The sequence below is a fragment of the Schistocerca gregaria genome, chromosome 6 (genome assembly GCF_023897955.1).
Source record: "Schistocerca gregaria isolate iqSchGreg1 chromosome 6, iqSchGreg1.2, whole genome shotgun sequence".
Classification (NCBI taxonomy): Eukaryota; Metazoa; Arthropoda; class Insecta; order Orthoptera; family Acrididae; genus Schistocerca; species Schistocerca gregaria.
The window spans coordinates 205,738,431-205,758,976 of NC_064925.1; positions in this window are offsets into that span (position 1 = coordinate 205,738,431).

Genomic DNA, 20,546 nt, shown 5'->3' on the forward strand with positions numbered 1-20,546 from the left:
ACAAATGATGAAGACTGCAAAGATGGTCCTTGGTGGTGGGACTGGTAATAATATGTCACCAAGGTAGTTAATACAACAAGGAATGCATTGAATAAGTTGCTCTACAAAGTGCTGAGAAATTTAATGTAATTAAATTTCGTTTTTTATTGGTCCTGTTAATCATTTGTTGTATGAGGTATACAATATAATATTGAACAAGTCATTGTGATTTAGAAAACATTTTTAAATCATATAAGAATATTTACATTGATTCAGGATTAATATTATCACAACTGAAAATTCAGCTTTCATACATGATATTTAAAACAAGTAATTCAATCAGTGTTTTTACATAAAACTTTTGATTAACATTTCATTCATTCTTTTTTTGATATTTGGTAATAAATCTGTATGTTTCAGGATGTTCATCTATACTAATAACAACCTTCTTGTGATAAATTTTTATGGACAGCAATTTTTAACTTTAAAGTGTCTTTTATTGTTTTAATGTTATTAGGTAGCTTACTGTATAATCTGTTTCCAGTCTGCATTGGTTCATTCTGTTTTAGTGTTGTGTATGCATGTTGAACATGTACATCCTGCTTTCTTCTTGTGTTAACAGATGCATACGCTGGTTATTTGGTACATACGCTGGTTAGTTGGTACATGATTGTTGCTATTTTTTAAGATTTTCCTAACAAATATTATTACTTGTAGTACATATAGACATGGTAGTGAAAGGATGTGAAGTTTCTTAAATAAGGGCTGCATGAGCCTCTTTAGGCAGCATTTTCTGTGGCCCTTACAATTCTCTTTTGCTATGCCATATTGCAGGGCCAACAAGCTACAATAGCAGTAGCAGCAGCAGGGGAAACAAAAAAAGCAGCCAAGAAAATTATAACACTGCCTAACAACCAGCAATAGAAACTACAGTATTGAAAATATAAATCACTTTCTCCATTACTTGAGCAAAGAAAACTGGAAAGAGGGTTGTAGCTGCAAACACAGAGATGAAAAATTTAATAACTTCATTGACAATTTTTCCTACTATTTTGAATTGTGCTTCCCTCCAATATATATATATATATATATATATATATATATATATATATATATATATATATATATATATATATATATATATATATATATACACACACACACACACACACACACACATATATATATATATATATATATATATATATATATATATATATATATATATATATATATATATATATATTAAAAATAAAGATTCCAAGACTTACCAAGCGGGAAAGCGCCGGTAGACAGGCACATGAACAAAACACACAAACACACACACAGAATTACAAGCTTTCGCAACTGGCAGTTGCTTCGTCAGGAAGGAAGGAAGGAGAGGGAAAAATGAAAGGGTGTGGGTTTTAAGGGAGAGGGTAAGGAGTCATTCCAATCCCGGGAGCGGAAAGACTTCCCTTAGGGGAAAAAAAGGACAGGTGTACACTCGCTCGCACACACACACACACATATCCATCCGCACATACACAGACACAAGCAGACATATTTAAAGGCAAAGAGTTAAGGGCAGAGATGTCAGTCGAGGCGGAAGTACAGAGGCAAAGAAGTTGTTGAAAGACAGGTGAGGTATGAGCGGCGGCAACTTGAAATTAGCGGAGGTTGAGGCCTGGCGGATATCGAGAAGAGAGGATATACTGAAGGGCGAGTTCCCATCTCCGGAGTTCGGATAGGTTGGTGTTGGTGGGAAGTATCCAGATAACTCGGACGGTGTAACACTGTGCCAAGATGTGCTGGCCGTGCATCAAGGCATGTTTAGCCACAGGGTGATCCTCATTACCAACAAACACTGTCTGCCTGTGTCCATTCATGCGAATGGACAGTTTGTTGCTGGTCATTCCCACATAGAAAGCATCACAGTGCAGGCAGGTCAGTTGGTAAATCACGTGGGTGCTTTCACATGTGGCTCTCCCTTTGATTGTGTACACCTTCCGGGTTACAGGACTGGAGTAGGTGGTGGTGGGAGGGTGCATAGGACAGGTTTTACACCGGGGGCGGTTGCAAGGGTAGGAGCCAGAGGGTAGGGGAGGTGGTTTGGGGATTTCATAGGGATGAACCAAGAGGTTACGAAGGTTAGGTGGACGGCGGAAAGACACTCTTGGTGGAGTGGGGAGGATTTCATGAAGGATGGATCTCATTTCGGGGCAGGATTTTAGGAAGTCGTATCCCTGCTGGAGAGCCACATTCAAGGTCTGATCCAGTCCTGGGAAGTATTCTGTTACAAGTGGGGCACTTTTGGGGTTCTTCTGTGAGAGGTTCTGGGTTTGAGGGGATGAGGAAGTGGCTCTGGTTATCTGCTTCTGTACCAGGTTGGGAGGGTAGTTGCGGGATGCGAAAGCTGTTTTCAGGTTGTTGGTGTAATGGTCGAGGGATTCAGGACTGGAGCAGATTCGTTTGCCACGAAGGCCTAGGCTGTAGGGAAGGGACCGTTTGATATGGAATGGGTGGCAGCTGTCATAATGGAGGTACTGTTGCTTGTTGGTGGGTTTGATGTGGACGGATGTGTGCAGCTGGCCATTGGACAGATGGAGGTCAACATCTAGGAAAGTGGCATGGGATTTGGAGTAGGACCAGGTGAATCTGATGGAACCAAAGGAGTTGAGGTTGGAGAGGAAATTCTGGAGTTGTTCTTCACTGTGAGTCCAGATCATGAAGATGTCATCAATAAATCTGTACCAAACTTTGGGTTGGCAGGCTTGGGTAACCAAGAAGGCTTCCTCTAAGCGACCCATAAATAGGTTGGCATACGAGGGGGCCATCCTGGTACCCATGGCTGTTCCCTTTAATTGTTGGTATGTCTGGCCTTCAAAAGTGAAGAAGTTGTGGGTCAGGATGAAGCTGGCTAAGGTGACGAGGAAAGAGGTTTTAGGTAGGGTGGCAGGTGATCGGCGTGAAAGGAAGTGCTCCATTGCAGCGAGGCCCTGGGCGTGCGGGATATTTGTGTATAGGGAAGTGGCATCAATGGTTACCAGGATGGTTTCTGGGGGTAACAGACTGGGTACGGATTCCAGGCGTTCGAGAAAGTGGTTGGTGTCTTTGATGAAGGATGGGAGACTGCATGTAATGGGTTGAAGGTGTTGATCTACGTAGGCAGAGATGCGTTCTGTGGGGGCTTGGTAACCAGCTACAATGGGGCGGCCAGGATGTTTGGGTTTGTGAATTTTAGGAAGTAGGTAGAAGGTAGGAGTGCGAGGTGACGGTGGGGTGAGGAGTTTGATGGAGTCAGGTGAAAGGTTTTGTAGGGGGCCTAAGGTTCTGAGGATTCCTTGAAGCTCCGCCTGGACATCAGGAATGGGATTACTTCGGCAAACTTTGTATGTAGAGTTGTCTGAAAGCTGACGCAGTCCCTCAGCCACATACTCCCGACGATCAAGTACCACAGTCGTGGAACCCTTGTCAGCCGGAAGAATGATGATGGATCGGTCAGCTTTCAGATCACGGATAGCCTGGGATTCGGCTGTGGTGATGTTGGGAGTAGGATTAAGGTTTTTCAAGAAAGATTGAGAGGCAAGGCTGGAAGTGAGAAATTCCTGGAAGGTTTGGAGAGGGTGATTTTGAGGAAGAGGAGGTGGGTCCCGCTGTGATGGAGGACGGAACTGTTGCAGGCAGGGTTCAATTTGGATAGTGTCTTGGGGAGTTGGATCATTAGGAGTGGGATCAGGATTGTTTTTCTTCGTGGCAAAGTGATATTTCCAGCAGAGACTACGAGTGTAGGACAGTAAATCCTTGACAAGTGCAGTTTGGTTGAACCTGGGAGTGGGGCTGAAGGTGAGGCCTTTGGATAGGACAGAGGTTTCGGATTGGGAGAGGGGTTTGGAGGAAAGGTTAACTACTGAATTGGGGTGTTGTGGTTCCAGATTGTGTTGACTAGAATTTTGAGGTGTTGGGGGGAGTGGAGCTGGAAGTGGGAGATTGAGTAGATGGGAGAGACTGGGTCTGTGTGCAATGAGAGGAGGTTGAGGTTTGTTGGAAAGGTTGTGGAGGGTGAGTGAGTTGCCTTTCCGGAGGTGGGAAACCAGGAGATTGGATAGTTTTTTGAGGTGGAGGGTGGCATGTTGTTCTAACTTGCGGTTGGCCTGTAGGAGGATGCTATGTACAGCCGGTGTGGATGCGGGAGAGGAAAGATTGAGGACTTTGATTTGGGATAGGAGTTGACGGGTGTGTTCATTGGCCGAGTCGATGTATAGGTGAAGGATTAGGCGGGTGAGGGCTATGGATTGTGCTGTTTGGAACTGGTATAAGGACTGATGGAAAGAAGGATTGCAGCCAGAGATGGGAACTTTAAGTGTGAGGCCTTTGGGAGTAATGCCAAATGTCAGACAAGCCTGAGTAAATAAAATATGGGAGCGTAATCTGGCTAGGGTGAAGGCATGTTTGCGGAGGGAATGTAAATAAAATTTAATGGGGTCGTTGTAGGGATGTTGTGAGGTTGACATGGTATTGGTAGGTGGAAAGGGTAATATGAGGTTAAAGTGAAAGTAAAGAGAGATTTATATAGGGAGAGATAAAGGTGTGAAAAAAGTCGAAAAAGTGTTGGTTTGAGATGAGCTATGTTGATCATGTGCTGAACTTAGGTTGGTGAACAACAATGGGTGCAAAGGTTGGGTAGTTATGTTGTCTCCAGATCACGTTAAAGGGTGGGGAAATTCAAGAAAATTTCGAGAAATTCAAGAAAATTTCGACAAAAAAATTTTTCGAAAAAAGTTTCGAAAAAATGATTTGCGAAAAAATAAAATTCGAAAAAAAAAAAAAAATTTTTGAATAAAATCTCGAAGAATATGTGTGTAAATGTATTCAAAGGACTGGTTATGTACTGGCAGGTTATGATAATGAGGCTAACAATTGTTTGATGAAGAAATAATAACGTGTAAACCTGTGGGAAGCTGCTAGAAAATGATCGGTTTTGTGGGAAAAACGGGAATGGAAATAAAACGAAAGTTGTTGAAAAAAAAAAAAAACTGAGATGGTTGTGTAATGGGTGAAAGGAACTGAAGCTGTGAAATAGTATTCACGAGTTTACACGAAATGTTTGTACACTTGGAACAATGGATTTTATAGCAGCGGTTATGTTGAAAGCGTTGAAAATTTTAGGTTATGGTTTGGAAGTAAATTACGTATTATTGAGTATAATTAGGCAGGATAAAATGTATGGTAGATTACGGAAAAATGGAAGATGAATACAAAGTGGAACTTCTTGTACAAACGAAAAGAGAAAGTAAGACGATAGAGAAGATTTCGAAATGCAACAGAGACAATAACAAACGTAATTGTTGGGTTCAAATTAATGACGATGTAAATAAAACAGAAAGAAACTTCCACATGGGAAAAATATATTAAAAATAAAGATTCCAAGACTTACCAAGCGGGAAAGCGCCGGCAGACAGGCACATGAACAAAACACACAAACACACACACAGAATTACAAGCTTTCGCAACTGGCAGTTGCTTCGTCAGGAAGGAAGGAAGGAGAGGGAAAAATGAAAGGGTGTGGGTTTTAAGGGAGAGGGTAAGGAGTCATTCCAATCCCGGGAGCGGAAAGACTTCCCTTAGGGGAAAAAAAGGACAGGTGTACACTCGCACGCACACACACACACACACATATCCATCCGCACATACACAGACACAAGCAGACATATTTAAAGGCAAAGAGTTAAGGGCAGAGATGTCAGTCGAGGCGGAAGTACAGAGGCAAAGAAGTTGTTGAAAGACAGGTGAGGTATGAGCGGCGGCAACTTGAAATTAGCGGAGGTTGAGGCCTGGCGGATATCGAGAAGAGAGGATATACTGAAGGGCGAGTTCCCATCTCCGGAGTTCGGATAGGTTGGTGTTGGTGGGAAGTATCCAGATAACTCGGACGGTGTAACACTGTGCCAAGATGTGCTGGCCGTGCATCAAGGCATGTTTAGCCACAGGGTGATCCTCATTACCAACAAACACTGTCTGCCTGTGTCCATTCATGCGAATGGACAGCTTGTTGCTGGCCGCCCCATTGTAGCTGGTTACCAAGCCCCCACAGAACGCATCTCTGCCTACGTAGATCAACACCTTCAACCCATTACATGCAGTCTCCCATCCTTCATCAAAGACACCAACCACTTTCTCGAACGCCTGGAATCCGTACCCAGTCTGTTACCCCCAGAAACCATCCTGGTAACCATTGATGCCACTTCCCTATACACAAATATCCCGCACGCCCAGGGCCTCGCTGCAATGGAGCACTTCCTTTCACGCCGATCACCTGCCACCCTACCTAAAACCTCTTTCCTCGTCACCTTAGCCAGCTTCATCCTGACCCACAACTTCTTCACTTTTGAAGGCCAGACATACCAACAATTAAAGGGAACAGCCATGGGTACCAGGATGGCCCCCTCGTATGCCAACCTATTTATGGGTCGCTTAGAGGAAGCCTTCTTGGTTACCCAAGCCTGCCAACCCAAAGTTTGGTACAGATTTATTGATGACATCTTCATGATCTGGACTCACAGTGAAGAACAACTCCAGAATTTCCTCTCCAACCTCAACTCCTTTGGTTCCATCAGATTCACCTGGTCCTACTCCAAATCCCATGCCACTTTCCTAGATGTTGACCTCCATCTGTCCAATGGCCAGCTGCACACATCCGTCCACATCAAACCCACCAACAAGCAACAGTACCTCCATTATGACAGCTGCCACCCATTCCATATCAAACGGTCCCTTCCCTACAGCCTAGGCCTTCGTGGCAAACGAATCTGCTCCAGTCCTGAATCCCTCGACCATTACACCAACAACCTGAAAACAGCTTTCGCATCCCGCAACTACCCTCCCAACCTGGTACAGAAGCAGATAACCAGAGCCACTTCCTCATCCCCTCAAACCCAGAACCTCTCACAGAAGAACCCCAAAAGTGCCCCACTTGTAACAGAATACTTCCCAGGACTGGATCAGACCTTGAATGTGGCTCTCCAGCAGGGATACGACTTCCTAAAATCCTGCCCCGAAATGAGATCCATCCTTCATGAAATCCTCCCCACTCCACCAAGAGTGTCTTTCCGCCGTCCACCTAACCTTCGTAACCTCTTGGTTCATCCCTATGAAATCCCCAAGCCACCTCCCCTACCCTCTGGCTCCTACCCTTGCAACCGCCCCCGGTGTAAAACCTGTCCTATGCACCCTCCCACCACCACCTACTCCAGTCCTGTAACCCGGAAGGTGTACACAATCAAAGGGAGAGCCACATGTGAAAGCACCCACGTGATTTACCAACTGACCTGCCTGCACTGTGATGCTTTCTATGTGGGAATGACCAGCAACAAACTGTCCATTCGCATGAATGGACACAGGCAGACAGTGTTTGTTGGTAATGAGGATCACCCTGTGGCTAAACATGCCTTGATGCACGGCCAGCACATCTTGGCACAGTGTTACACCGTCCGAGTTATCTGGATACTTCCCACCAACACCAACCTATCCGAACTCCGGAGATGGGAACTCGCCCTTCAGTATATCCTCTCTTCTCGATATCCGCCAGGCCTCAACCTCCGCTAATTTCAAGTTGCCGCCGCTCATACCTCACCTGTCTTTCAACAACTTCTTTGCCTCTGTACTTCCGCCTCGACTGACATCTCTGCCCTTAACTCTTTGCCTTTAAATATGTCTGCTTGTGTCTGTGTATGTGCGGATGGATATGTGTGTGTGTGTGTGTGCGTGCGAGTGTACACCTGTCCTTTTTTTCCCCTAAGGGAAGTCTTTCCGCTCCCGGGATTGGAATGACTCCTTACCCTCTCCCTTAAAACCCACACCCTTTCATTTTTCCCTCTCCTTCCTTCCTTCCTGACGAAGCAACTGCCAGTTGCGAAAGCTTGTAATTCTGTGTGTGTGTTTGTGTGTTTTGTTCATGTGCCTGTCTGCCGGCGCTTTCCCGCTTGGTAAGTCTTGGAATCTTTATTTTTAATATATTTTTCCCATGTGGAAGTTTCTTTCTGTTTTATTTACATCGTCATTAATTTGAACCCAACAATTACGTTTGTTATTGTCTCTGTTGCATTTCGAAATCTTCTCTATCGTCTTACTTTCTCTTTTCGTTTGTACAAGAAGTTCCACTTTGTATTCATCTTCCATTTTTCCGTAATCTACCATACATTTTATCCTGCCTAATTATACTCAATAATACGTAATTTACTTCCAAACCATAACCTAAAATTTTCAACGCTTTCAACATAACCGCTGCTATAAAATCCATTGTTCCAAGTGTACAAACATTTCGTATAAACTCGTGAATACTATTTCACAGCTTCAGTTCCTTTCACCCATTACACAACCATCTCAGTTTTTTTTTTTTTTCAACAACTTTCGTTTTATTTCCATTCCCGTTTTTCCCACAAAACCGATCATTTTCTAGCAGCTTCCCACAGGTTTACACGTTATTATTTCTTCATCAAACAATTGTTAGCCTCATTATCATAACCTGCCAGTACATAACCAGTCCTTTGAATACATTTACACACATATTCTTCGAGATTTTATTCAAAAATTTTTTTTTTTTTTTCGAATTTTATTTTTTCGCAAATCATTTTTTCGAAACTTTTTTCGAAAAATTTTTTTGTCGAAATTTTCTTGAATTTCTCGAAATTTTCTTGAATTTCCCCACCCTTTAACGTGATCTGGAGACAACATAACTACCCAACCTTTGCACCCATTGTTGTTCACCAACCTAAGTTCAGCACATGATCAACATAGCTCATCTCAAACCAACACTTTTTCGACTTTTTTCACACCTTTATCTCTCCCTATATAAATCTCTCTTTACTTTCACTTTAACCTCATATTACCCTTTCCACCTACCAATACCATGTCAACCTCACAACATCCCTACAACGACCCCATTAAATTTTATTTACATTCCCTCCGCAAACATGCCTTCACCCTAGCCAGATTACGCTCCCATATTTTATTTACTCAGGCTTGTCTGACATTTGGCATTACTCCCAAAGGCCTCACACTTAAAGTTCCCATCTCTGGCTGCAATCCTTCTTTCCATCAGTCCTTATACCAGTTCCAAACAGCACAATCCATAGCCCTCACCCGCCTAATCCTTCACCTATACATCGACTCGGCCAATGAACACACCCGTCAACTCCTATCCCAAATCAAAGTCCTCAATCTTTCCTCTCCCGCATCCACACCGGCTGTACATAGCATCCTCCTACAGGCCAACCGCAAGTTAGAACAACATGCCACCCTCCACCTCAAAAAACTATCCAATCTCCTGGTTTCCCACCTCCGGAAAGGCAACTCACTCACCCTCCACAACCTTTCCAACAAACCTCAACCTCCTCTCATTGCACACAGACCCAGTCTCTCCCATCTACTCAATCTCCCACTTCCAGCTCCACTCCCCCCAACACCTCAAAATTCTAGTCAACACAATCTGGAACCACAACACCCCAATTCAGTAGTTAACCTTTCCTCCAAACCCCTCTCCCAATCCGAAACCTCTGTCCTATCCAAAGGCCTCACCTTCAGCCCCACTCCCAGGTTCAACCAAACTGCCCTTGTCAAGGATTTACTGTCCTACACTCGTAGTCTCTGCTGGAAATATCACTTTGCCACGAAGAAAAACAATCCTGATCCCACTCCTAATGATCCAACTCCCCAAGACACTATCCAAATTGAACCCTGCCTGCAACAGTTCCGTCCTCCATCACAGCGGGACCCACCTCCTCTTCCTCAAAATCACCCTCTCCAAACCTTCCAGGAATTTCTCACTTCCAGCCTTGCCTCTCAATCTTTCTTGAAAAACCTTAATCCTACTCCCAACATCACCACAGCCGAATCCCAGGCTATCCGTGATCTGAAAGCTGACCGATCCATCATCATTCTTCCGGCTGACAAGGGTTCCACGACTGTGGTACTTGATCGTCGGGAGTATGTGGCTGAGGGACTGCGTCAGCTTTCAGACAACTCTACATACAAAGTTTGCCGAAGTAATCCCATTCCTGATGTCCAGGCGGAGCTTCAAGGAATCCTCAGAACCTTAGGCCCCCTACAAAACCTTTCACCTGACTCCATCAAACTCCTCACCCCACCGTCACCTCGCACTCCTACCTTCTACCTACTTCCTAAAATTCACAAACCCAAACATCCTGGCCGCCCCATTGTAGCTGGTTACCAAGCCCCCACAGAACGCATCTCTGCCTACGTAGATCAACACCTTCAACCCATTACATGCAGTCTCCCATCCTTCATCAAAGACACCAACCACTTTCTCGAACGCCTGGAATCCGTACCCAGTCTGTTACCCCCAGAAACCATCCTGGTAACCATTGATGCCACTTCCCTATACACAAATATCCCGCACGCCCAGGGCCTCGCTGCAATGGAGCACTTCCTTTCACGCCGATCACCTGCCACCCTACCTAAAACCTCTTTCCTCGTCACCTTAGCCAGCTTCATCCTGACCCACAACTTCTTCACTTTTGAAGGCCAGACATACCAACAATTAAAGGGAACAGCCATGGGTACCAGGATGGCCCCCTCGTATGCCAACCTATTTATGGGTCGCTTAGAGGAAGCCTTCTTGGTTACCCAAGCCTGCCAACCCAAAGTTTGGTACAGATTTATTGATGACATCTTCATGATCTGGACTCACAGTGAAGAACAACTCCAGAATTTCCTCTCCAACCTCAACTCCTTTGGTTCCATCAGATTCACCTGGTCCTACTCCAAATCCCATGCCACTTTCCTAGATGTTGACCTCCATCTGTCCAATGGCCAGCTGCACAAATCCGTCCACATCAAACCCACCAACAAGCAACAGTACCTCCATTATGACAGCTGCCACCCATTCCATATCAAACGGTCCCTTCCCTACAGCCTAGGCCTTCGTGGCAAACGAATCTGCTCCAGTCCTGAATCCCTCGACCATTACACCAACAACCTGAAAACAGCTTTTGCATCCCGCAACTACCCTCCCAACCTGGTACAGAAGCAGATAACCAGAGCCACTTCCTCATCCCCTCAAACCCAGAACCTCTCACAGAAGAACCCCAAAAGTGCCCCACTTGTAACAGAATACTTCCCAGGACTGGATCAGACCTTGAATGTGGCTCTCCAGCAGGGATACGACTTCCTAAAATCCTGCTCCGAAATGAGATCCATCCTTCATGAAATCCTCCCCACTCCACCAAGAGTGTCTTTCCGCCGTCCACCTAACCTTCGTAACCTCTTGGTTCATCCCTATGAAATCCCCAAACCACCTCCCCTACCCTCTGGCTCCTACCCTTGCAACCGCCCCCGGTGTAAAACCTGTCCTATGCACCCTCCCACCACCACCTACTCCAGTCCTGTAACCCGGAAGGTGTACACAATCAAAGGGAGAGCCACATGTGAAAGCACCCACGTGATTTACCAACTGACCTGCCTGCACTGTGATGCTTTCTATGTGGGAATGACCAGCAACAAACTGTCCATTCGCATGAATGGACACAGGCAGACAGTGTTTGTTGGTAATGAGGATCACCCTGTGGCTAAACATGCCTTGATGCACGGCCAGCACATCTTGGCACAGTGTTACACCGTCCGAGTTATCTGGATACTTCCCACCAACACCAACCTATCCGAACTCCGGAGATGGGAACTCGCCCTTCAGTATATCCTCTCTTCTCGATATCCGCCAGGCCTCAACCTCCGCTAATTTCAAGTTGCCGCCGCTCATACCTCACCTGTCTTTCAACAACTTCTTTGCCTCTGTACTTCCGCCTCGACTGACATCTCTGCCCTTAACTCTTTGCCTTTAAATATGTCTGCTTGTGTCTGTGTATGTGCGGATGGATATGTGTGTGTGTGTGTGTGCGTGCGAGTGTACACCTGTCCTTTTTTTCCCCTAAGGGAAGTCTTTCCGCTCCCGGGATTGGAATGACTCCTTACCCTCTCCCTTAAAACCCACACCCTTTCATTTTTCCCTCTCCTTCCTTCCTTCCTGACGAAGCAACTGCCAGTTGCGAAAGCTTGTAATTCTGTGTGTGTGTTTGTGTGTTTTGTTCATGTGCCTGTCTGCCGGCGCTTTCCCGCTTGGTAAGTCTTGGAATCTTTATTTTTAATATATTTTTCCCATGTGGAAGTTTCTTTCTGTTTTATATATATATATATATATATATATATATATATATATATATATATATATATATATAAAACTTGATCCCTTCTCGGATACTGGTACCTTCAAACAAAAAATGATTACTACATAGACTGTCCAAACAACTCCCGCCACCTGAATTTGATACTTATTACAAAACCCATAAAAGATCTTCAAAAATGTTGTCAAACAAGCAAAAATAATGGCAAATGACACATACATTAAAAAAATCGACCAATAAGACGAAAGCCATATGGAATATTGTAAGGAAGGAAACTGCAGCAGAGCAGACAGATTACCATAATATTTACTGCCTAATGAAGAAGTCAACTGTGATAACTGAACCTACAAAAATTGCAAATAAATTTAATTCCTAATAGCTGAACATCGTATAAATCAAAATTTACAGTGTACGCAATCCGGATCCACTATAAATAATAAATCTATTTTTTTATACTCCACTAGAGGAAAGGAAATACTTGCTATAATAAAAGAACTGAAGCCCAAATTCTCTGTTGGTACTGACAATATGCCCGGCTACATCTTGAGGACATGTGCTCACCTTATAGCCAGGCCTCTTGTTGACATCTGTAACTGTTCTCTATCAGAAGGGGTGTGCCCAGAAAAATTGAAGATAGCAAAAGTAAAATCCCTGTTCAAGAAAGAGATAAAAACAGAAATATCAAACTACAGGCCTAGTTCACTACTATGTGGTTTTTCCATACCAATTGAAAAAAAAAACTATAAAAGACTAATAAATTTCAAAGAAAACAATAATTAGTTCTCAAATACACAATACATATTCCGAAAATCTAAATCTACTGAGACTACTTTTTTGTGTTGTTTAAATGAAGCCTTAAATACAACAGACAGCAAGGAGCATATCTCCAGCTATATTTCTAGACCTCTCTAAAGCATTGGATTTCATCATTCACAAAACCTTGCTTAAGAAACTTATATCTGTAGGTATTAGGGGCCCAGTCTATGAATGGCTAAAATCATACCTCCAAAACAGAGAGCAATTGGTTGTGCTTGTTATTCGAGAAGGGGACAAGATAAAAGTCCTACTGCTCAGAAAAGCAGAGCATTAAGTATGGCGTACCACAAGGCTCCATTCTAGGCTAGGAGAAATTCTGTTTCTACTCTTTGTGAAGAGCAGTCCATGCCATAATTTCATAAAATTCACAGATGACACAAATGTGATAATAAAAGGAAGACCCAGAGAAGAATTACTGCATGAGATTAAAAAGTGTAACACCCACACTACAGACTGGTTTTCTGGACACTGTTTAGTAATAAACACAGAAAAAACAGTTACCGTGCACTTACACACTGTGAAAAATAAATGTCTGCTAACAAATGACATAGAGTTGCTTACTAGAAGCCTTGAAAATCTAAGTTCTACAAAATTTCTTGGAATATAGATCCAAGAAGATCTAAGAAAATACATTACAAATAAATTGAATAGCTTTTGTTATGCTATCAAAATTCAAAAGATACATTAAAAAATGTATACTTCACCTTCTTCTATGTTGGAGGGAAGCACATATCAAAATAGTAGGAAAAATTGCTAGTTAAGTTGTAAGATTTTTCATCTGTGTGTTTGCAGTTGTAAATCTCTTTCCAGTTTTCTTTGCTCAAGTAATGCAGAAAGTGATTTATATTTTCATTACGGTACTGTAGTTTCTACTGGTGGTTGTAAGGCAGTGTTTAAGTGTTCCTATTTTAAAGTTGATTTCCACATTCAGAAATGTCTGATCAGTGGAGGCAGATAAAGTATTTGTGATACGATTTGCTGTTTCTGTGGTAGATTTCCTGTTAAAAGTTTGCAAGAGATTCAGTAATTCTTTCTTTTCTTTCGAGTCCTTTCAAATTCAATATTAAAATCACCATATAGAATAACTTTTCAGTTTCTTTGTGTTAGTCTGTTAAGTGAATATTCCAAACATTTTAGGAGAGTATTTATGTCACCAGTTGGAGCTCTGTATAAACAAATAATGGCTATTTTAGTGTCCACTACTTCAACTCCAGATAGGTCTTCATCTTTTTCCTTCACTATTTCAACAGGAAATTTTATTTTAACACAGTTTATATTATTTCTTATGAATATGCAACTGCCACCATGTTTAAGAATTTTTCTACAGAAATAACCACCTAGCACAAAGTTAGGTAGCAACATAATATGTAACTTGTCCTCTTGTAACAATTTGGATTTCACTTATTTTACTAAGTGATTGCACATTTTGATGAACAAGAACTAACTTCATATTTTTGTATTTTACCTGTGAGTTTTTCTTTTCTGTTCCCATAGATAATCCTCACTGTGAAGTGAAAGTCTGCATACTCTTGATATTTTCCTCCTCATCTTGTTGTGGTCTGAAGTTGTGGTCTCCACTGTGATAGACTGGTATCCTTTTATGATATTGCTACTTCTGCAGGTGCTGCTACTGTTGTTGATGCTGCTGTTCCCGTTAATGTTGGTGATGGTACTGCTACTGTTATAATTTTACCAGCCACTGTTTCTCTCTCCTGCTGCTGCTGCTATTGTAGCTGCTGTATATTTCTGCTTCTGTTTGTAACCCAGTTTCTGCTGCTGCAGGTTCTGAGGCTGATCCTCCTAGCAGTAGAGGAATGGGTCCCACAGTCTGACCACTTGATGCAGTTTTCAGAGAATCCTTGGCTTTTTGGCCCAAGTATACGAGGGCTATTCAGAAAGTAGGCAATGTTTACATTTGATGCCGCTAGGCGTGCACCGATCGCGTATATTTTGGTATGTGCATGCTTGGCACCTCAGTCGGCATTCATCCATGACAGCAGGAATGTCTCTGCAGATCTGTTTTTTTTTTTATATATATATTCAAGTTTGAAATGTGTGCTGCAGTCGAAAATGCCCAGTTGTGAGGTGCAGTCTGTGATATGGTTTTTGTTGGCAAAAAAACCTAAAACCTATAGAAATTTATCGTGAACTGTGCGAAGTGTACAGAACAAGTGAACAAAGTAACGAGTGAATGTTCCATCCAGAACTGGTGCATTCAGTTTAAAAATGGCTGAACCAACGTTCTTGATGAAGAGAAGAGTGGACGCCTGAGCATTGTGACTAACGATCTTGTCACTAAAGTTGATGAAATGATTCGTGAAAACTGCCGCTTCACAATAACAGAGCTTTCACTTTCTTTTCCACAAGTTGCATGGACTTTGTTGTTTTAAATCGTCACTCAAAAGATAGGCTACCACAAATTTTGTGCACGATGGGTTCCCAAAATGCTTACAGAGCACCATAAAGAACAGCAAATGAGGGCAACATTGACATTTCTGGAGGCCTACCACAAACATGGTGATTCATTACTGGATTGAATTGCAACCAATGATAAGACTTGGGTGAAACACATCAACTGCGAGACAAAATTACAGCCCATGGAGTGGGGGCACACAAGGTCCCCCAAAAGCCAAGAAAATGTTTGCAAAGCTTGTCAGCAAGGAAGTTGATGGCGACAGTGTTTTGGGACAGGCAAGGTGTGCTTCTTATTGATTTTTAGAAACATGGAGCAACCATAAATTCTGCTCGGTACTGTCAAACTTTGCAGAGCCTTAGAAGAGCAGTTCAAAACAAATGCCGAGGAAAGCTGATGTCCGAAATTTTGTTTTTGTCTGGCTATGCCCAACCTCACATGGCAAACTGCACTAAAAAACTCCTTAATTCATTCAAATGGGCAATTTTCCCTCATCCGCCCTACAGCTACGATCTCGCACCAAGCGACTTCCACTTGTTTCCCAAAATGAAGAACTGGCTTGCAACCTAGCACTTTGATGATGATGTGGAAATCCAGTCAGGCGTGACTCACTGGCTGAAGTCTCAGGCGGCAGAATTTTATGACGGAGGTCTTTCAAATCTTGTCCACCACTATGATAAGTGCCTCAAAGTGTTTTGGTGACTATGTGGAAAAGTAGTATATCAGTCACTCTTTGAGATGTATATAATAAAATGTATTTCTTCTACTCATTATTTTTTTAATGCCAAAATGTTCCCTACTTTCTGAATAGCCCTCATATTTTGCCCTTTTTGTTTAGATGCAGCCCGCATTTTGTGAAATGAGCTCTTCCTAAGTCATCTATGGTGAGAAATAAAGCATCTGTGGTTGATTTGCAAATGTTTTTGTATATCCTGGTTGCTTTCTGAATTTCTTTGTTTACACAGGAATTAGGTAGTGCCTCTGTGGAATGCCTATACCAACAATAGATTCATTTTGTATTTGATTTAGAATAAGACTCAGACTGCAAGTTGCTTCTTTTAGTTTATTTCTGTAGGCATTGTTTGCACCAGCAATTATTACAATGCATTGGTTCTATGTCATGCTATTTTCTTTTACTGGCCTACAACTTTTGAAGATTTCTTGCATACGAGTGCCTGGTTTTAGGAAACCTGTAACTCTCAGTCCATACTGGTAGTGCAAAGTTTCGGTAATTCCTCCAACAGGGCTGTCTGCACATAACACAGTTTCTATTTTTTTTTAAATTTATGAGCATGTCCTTTGTTTGGTTTGTGGTATTATTTTCTGGCACAGTGGTTTGAAAGAAATTTTGCCATAGCATTTTCCCTGCTTGTATTCTGATTACAGTTTGTGGCATGTAAGTGATCACTTAACATATTATTTTTTAATGCATCCTGATGTACATCATCTGTAGATCATTGTGTACATTCAGGCACCTGTATCTCTTTCTACAGGTTAGCAAGCACTGATTCACTGAAAGGTTAGGGTGAGAATTTTTTTCCTGCTCTAAGCACTGGTACTTGTTCTTACATTCTGATTCTGAAGCATGTTTTGATAAACACTGTGTCATGTGTTTCAAGTTGCTGATATACGCCCTTACTGCTGCAATGTTCTGTTCCAGTAATTTTAACACATTTTCTTCTGGTCCTAAAGAGCACATTTCTGTTGCTGCTTGACGATCACTACAATAACATTCACAATCACATATGTTACTTTTTAAGACCACCTGGGATAAACACTGTAAATGACACCACCTGTGTGCTTCTGAGCTTAATCTAACACCTTTTAGCACATTTTCACCACACAATGTACACTTGATTTGACTCCAAATAGACACAATTTATGGAGGATTTGCTTAGGACTTGTAAACATGCTGCCATGGTGTTTCTAATGGCATTCATGCTTGCAATGCCAAAAAACCAATGAGTTACACCCAGAGCAGCTGTATGGCATATTAACAATGTGAACCTGATGTGATTCTTCATCAAGCAGGAGCTGTAAATAAGCTTTTGACAAATCAAGTTTTTACAAATACTGGCCGCCCACGAGTTTTGTCCTAAATTCATCCAGGTGAGGAAAGGGGTACATATCAACCATGGACTGTGAATTAACTGTCACCTGGAAGTCACCGCAAAGACAGAGTTTGCTTGTTGGCTTCTTGATAATGGCTAATGGAGTGGGTCACCGATTAGACAAGAAGGTTCCAGGAGACCTAAGGCTGTTAATTTGTTTAATTCTTCCTTCAATTGAGCTCGAAATGTGATCATAACAGGCTATCATGGAAAAAACAGGGTCGCACCATACGACTGAGAGTGGTACACACTAAGGAATAAGTAACCTTGCTGTTTCGGAAAAATAGAGCAGAAAATTTCTCGCACAATTCCTCTAACTACACAAGATCTGACACTAAGTGAACAGAATCAGAGACGGTAAATCCACAAGCCTGGAAAGTGTCCAAACCAAACAAATTTTCTGTAAATGCACTGTTCTCTACAAGAAATGTTACTGAACAACCCACAGTCTTGTACCCTGTTGCTGCCATAAACTTGTTGAGAATAGGAATCTGCTGTCAGCTGTAACTGACAAGATGGTATGAAGTAACTGACAGTGAAGAGGAACCAACCAAGACACAACTAAGTACTTGAATTCAGAAGTGAGGTTGCTGTGCCCATATCCATTTGGAGATGTAAGAGGATCCCATCAATACACTCTTTGATGAACAATTTGTTACAAACAGTTGCACACATGTGTGACTAACAACATTAATGACAAATACATTGAGATATGGAAGGCACAGTTAAAGCTTACCAGGCACTGCAAACACATGCAATGTGACCTTTCTTATGAAAGAGGTAGATGACACCCAGTGTTGTGGACAATCCAGGCAGTCATGTTGAACAAAACAAGCAGGCCATAAGGGCAGGTGCACATGGGAACTCTGCCACCGAGGCCATGCTTGTGATGAGCATGGTGGCCAGCCATACTGCACTGTCACAACCTTCCCTTCCAAAGGCATATTGGATCAAGTCTGCCTGTTGCTGTCAGGGTGAACAGGATGGACAGTGGCTATGACAGCCACAGAATCTAACTGATGGCCTGTAGGATGGGAAACTTAAAATGCTTGCATTATTGTAAGCATTTCTTCTAAGGAGCAGTTTTCAAACTGCTATGTTCTTTGGTGGAACTCCTAATCAGAAGTAGAAAGGACAGTAGTGTCCCGAACCATGGATTCTGCACACGATTCTTTGGCCTGAGTAGAACAAAATGACACTTGCAACTTAACCACAGCAGCTATGTCTTCCAAGTTTGATATGATTGGTGGGGTTGCTTTATGCCAAATAGAAGTCACATGCATATGTTTTTGGTAATATGAAGTCATTAAATGGCACGTATCATCAAATGACAGAGATGCTTGATCCTGAATGGGGGCTACCTTCTGTAACAAGTGGTACATCTGGAAAGAGACCAAGGGCACAATAAGAGCTATAATGGAGGCAGTGTTTGTTACTTTAAAGGCCACAAAATGTTTCCACAGGTGTTTCTCATATGATTCACAGTCCTCAGCAGACTTGTTGTAGACAGGGAAAGAGGACGGGCAGGCCGGGAAATCTTGAGACCATTTTAGCAGTCTGGTCAATACTCTCTCCAACATGGTCTTGTGCTAATGCTGTTGCTACAGGAAACTCTACAGAATAGCCTTCAAGGTTGCCCCATCAACACTGTAACTTCAGTAACAACACATGAGAAAACTGAACCTTACTCATTGTCACTTGTGTATTAAAATCGCACAGTTGAAAATGCCAACAAAAGTACAATCACTTTAATGCCAAAACCAAAATGCATTCAACACATTATCTTTGTACATTGCCAGTTCACTACCAGTTATAAAAATAGTGATATTCAAGCAGATTGAAGTTATCCAGCATCTGGAGCATTACAGAATGACAGCGAGAACACTTTGCTCTGGGGTTAAATAGAAAAACATTAGATGCTTCCTTGGGATGGTGCTGGATGGCAGCTGCATGTGCTGCTCTAGATGCATGGCTGTCACCACTCTCTGACGGCGCCGACTCCTGGCAGCCAAGCTTAACAACTACACACCGGAACAAGCTGATTAAGCAACATGTGATCGGTTGGCACCTGTGTTCTTGACCTCGAGCTATTGCAAATATTCATTATCATTCAATCTACAGGGCATCTGATGAAGTATAGTGGAGCCTCAGTAATTGGAGCACAGGTATTTTGAAGTTCCAAGAGATTAGAGCTGGTCTTAAGAAAATTAAAATTTTACTTAAAAACTGGAATAAAATACTATTTTCATACATTGTCCACATGTACATTTTATGAACTATCAAATGTGTCACATTTTGAACTTTCTTTCAATTTACCAAGTACAATACAGTTACAACTGTCCCAGTTAGGGTTTTCATTTATAGTGCAAGGAAATAACCCTGGCATCAGTGTCTAATGAATTTCTATTACAGATGGAGAGGTACCATTAGGTTTTGGGGAGTGTGCCTGCTCTTTCTTTGTCAACCTTCACCAACCAGGACCATCTGACAATCAGATGTACATTGCGTACTATCCTTATGTTACCCCTGTTGTTGTGCCTAAGCAGCAATGGTGGTCATTAAAATACAATATACCTACGTAACAATACAGTACCCATTTTACAACATTGGCTGAACATCGCTGTATGTACTTTAGTTGGTTGTGTAGTAACATCTGTATTGTAGTGAACTCACCTGTGTCACATTAATTTTGAAGTGTTGTAAGTATGTACAGAGTACTGTACATATGTAATGTGTGTTTTCTGACATTTTAATTCATACATTTCAATGAGTGGTAGGGGTAAGAGAAAATTTGTGCCATTGAAAAGACTGAATAAAGGAGTGGCATCAAGAAAACTTGCTGCTGAGTATGGAGTTGGTGAAGTGACAGCTGGAGATTGGCATAGAAACAGAGACAAAATTGAAAAGTTTTCATGAATCAAGCATTCTATTTTGTCATTTGAATGGAAGTGAATGAAGTCTGAGTATTAAAAAAAAATGAGTGAATCTTTGTTCATTTGGTTTATTCAACAAAGACAAAAATGAAATCCAATTTCATGATCTTTGCTGGAAGAA